This window comes from Dama dama, unplaced genomic scaffold (genome assembly GCF_033118175.1).
Source record: "Dama dama isolate Ldn47 unplaced genomic scaffold, ASM3311817v1 ptg000093l, whole genome shotgun sequence".
In the NCBI taxonomy this organism is placed as follows: Eukaryota; Metazoa; Chordata; class Mammalia; order Artiodactyla; family Cervidae; genus Dama; species Dama dama.
Window position 1 is genome coordinate 6,060,919 of NW_026870908.1, and position 3,142 is coordinate 6,064,060.

A 3,142-nucleotide genomic window follows, 5' to 3' on the forward strand; every position below is an offset into this window, starting at 1 on the left:
TGAAAAATATGAAGAGCTTCAAAAGGTGTCAAAATGAGATGAGCATGAAACGGTCTGAAAAATAGGAGGAGCATGAAGTGATATTGAAATAAATGAAAAGGCTGAAAAGGTGTGAAAAATATGTAGAGCTTCAAAACCTGTCAAATATATGAGGAGCATGAAATGGTCTTAAAAATAGGAGAAGCAAGAAAGGGTGTTGAAAAACATGAAGAGCCTGAAAACGTGTGAAAAATATGAAGAGCTTCGAAAGATGTGAAAAATATGAAGAGCTTTAATAGGTGTCAAAATTAGAAGAGCATGAAACGATCTGAAAAATAGTAGGAGCATAAAGTGGTGTTGAAAAAAATGAAGAGCCTGAAAAGGTGTGAAATATCTGAGGAACTTCTAAAGGTGTCAAAAATATGAGGAGAATGAAATGGTCTGAAAAATAAACGGAGCATGAAGCGTTGTTGAAAAACATGAACAGCCTGAAAAGTGTGAAAAATATGAAGAGCTACAAAAGGTGTCAAAAATATGAGGAGTATGAAACGGTCTGAAAATAGGAGGATCATGAAACGGTGTTGAAAAACATGAAGAGCCTGAAAATGTGTGAAATATATAAAGAGCTTCAAAAAGTGTCAAAAATATGAGGAGCATGAAACGGTCTGAAAAATAGGAGGAGCATGAAGTGGTGTTGAAAAAAATGAAGAGCCTGAAAAGGTGTGAAATATCTGAAGAGCTTGAAAAGGTGTCAAAAATATGAGGAGAATGAAATGGTCTGAAAAATAGGCGAGGCATGAAGCGTTGTTGAAAAACATGAAGAGCCTGAAAAGTGTGAAAAATATGAAGAGCTTCAAAACGTGTCAAAAATATGAGGAGCATGAAACGGTCTGAAAAATAGGAGGATCATGAAACGGTGTTGAAAAACATGAAGAGCCTGAAAATGTGTGAAAAATATGAAGAGTTTCTAAAGGTGTTAAAAATATGAGGAGCATGAAACGTTCTGAAAATTAGGAGGAGCATGAACTGGTGTTGAAAAACATGAAGAGGCTAAAAAGGTGTGAAAAATATGAAGAGCTTCAAAAGGTGTGAAAAATATGAGGAGCATGATACGGTCTGAAAAATAGGAGGAGCATGAAGCGGTGTTCGAAAAAATGAAGAGCCTAAAAAGGTGTGAAATATCTGAAGAGCTTGAAAAGGTTTCAAAAATATGAGGAGCATGAAACGGTCTTAAAAATACGAGGAGGATGAAGCGGTGTTCAAAAACTTGAAGAGCCTGAAAAGGTGTGAAAAATATGAAGAGCTTCAAAAGGTTTCAAAAATATGAGGAGCATGAAACGGTATCAAAAATGGGAGGATTATGAAACGGTGTTCAAAAACATGAAGAGCCTGAAAAGGTGTGAAAAATATGAAGAGACTCAAAAAGAGTCAAAAATATGAGGAGTATGAAACGTTATGATAAATAGCAGGAGCATGAAGCGGTGTTGAGAAACATGAAGAGCCTGAAAAGGTGTGAAAAATATGAAGAGCTTCAAAAGGTGTGAAAAATATGAGGTGCATGAAACGGTCTGAAAAATAGGAGGAGCATGAAACGGTGATCAAAAACATGGAGAGCCGGAAAAGGTGGGAAAAATATGAAGAGCTTCAAAAGGTGTGAAATACATGAGGAGAATGAAACGGTCTACAAAAAAGGAGGAGCATGAAGTGGTGTGGAAAAACATGAAGAGCCTGAAAAGGTGTGAAAAATATGAAAAGCTTCAAAAGGTGTCAAAAATGAGATCAGCATGAAACGGTCTGAAAATTAGGAGCATGAAGCGTTGTTGAAAAACATGAAAAGCCTGAAATTGTGTGAGAAATATGAAGAGCTTCAAAAGGTGTCAAAAATATGAGGAGTATGAAACGGTCTGCAAAAAAGGAGGAGCATGAATTGGTGTTGAAAAGCATAAAGAGCCTGAAAAGGTGTGAAAAATATGAAGAGCTTCAAAAGGTATCAAAAATATGAGGAGTATGAAACGGTCTGAAAAATAGCAGGAGCATGAATTGGCGTTCAAAAACATTAAGAACCTGAAAAGGTGTGAAAAATACGAAGTGCTTCTAAAGTTGTCAAATATATGAGGAGCATGAAACGGTATGAAAAATAGGAGGAGCATGAATCGGTGTTCGAAAACAAGAAGAGCCTGAAAAGGTGTGAAAAGTATGAAGAGCTTCAAAAGGTGTCAAAAATATGAGGAGCATGAAACGGTCTGAAAAATAGGAGGACCAAGAAGGCGTGTTGAAAAACATGAAGAGTCTGAAAACGCGTGAAAAATATGAAGAGCTTCAAAAGATGTGGAAAAATATGAAGAGCTTCAAAAGGTCTCAAAAATTAGATGAGCATGATACGGTCTGAAAAATAGGAGGAGCATGAAGCGGTGTTGAAATACATGAAGAACCAGAAAAGTTGTGAGAAATATGAAGAGCTTCATATGGTGTCAAAATTATGAGGAGCAAAAATGGTCTGAAAAAGAGGAGGAGCATGAAGCGGTGTTGAAAAACATGAAGAGCCTGAAAAGGTGTGAAAAATATGAAGAGCTTCAAAACGTGTCAAAATTATGAGGAGCATGAAACGGTCTGAAACAGGAGGAGCATGAAGCGGTGTTGAAAAACCTGAAGAGCATGAAAAGTGTGAAAAATATGAAGAGCTTCTAAGGGTGTCAAAAATATGAGGAGCATGAAACGGTCTGAAAAATAGGAGGACCAAGAAGGCGTGTTGAAAAACATGAAGAGCCTGAAAATGCGTGAAAAATATGAAGAGCTTCAAAAGATGTGGAAAAATATGAAGAGCTTCAAAAGGTCTCAAAAATTAGATGAGCATGATACGGTCTGAAAAATAGGAGGAGCATGAAGCGGTGTTGAAATACATGAAGAACCAGAAAAGTTGTGAGAAATATGAAGAGCTTCATATGGTGTCAAAATTATGAGGAGCAAAAATGGTCTGAAAAAGAGGAGGAGCATGAAGCGGTGTTGAAAAAACATGAAGAGCATGAAAAGCTGTGAAAAATATGAAGACCTTCACAAGGTGTCAAAAATATGAGGAGCATGAAACGGTCTGAAAAATAGGAGGAGCATGAAGCGGTGTTGAAAAAATGGAAGAGCCTGAAAAGGTGTGAAAAATATGAAGAGC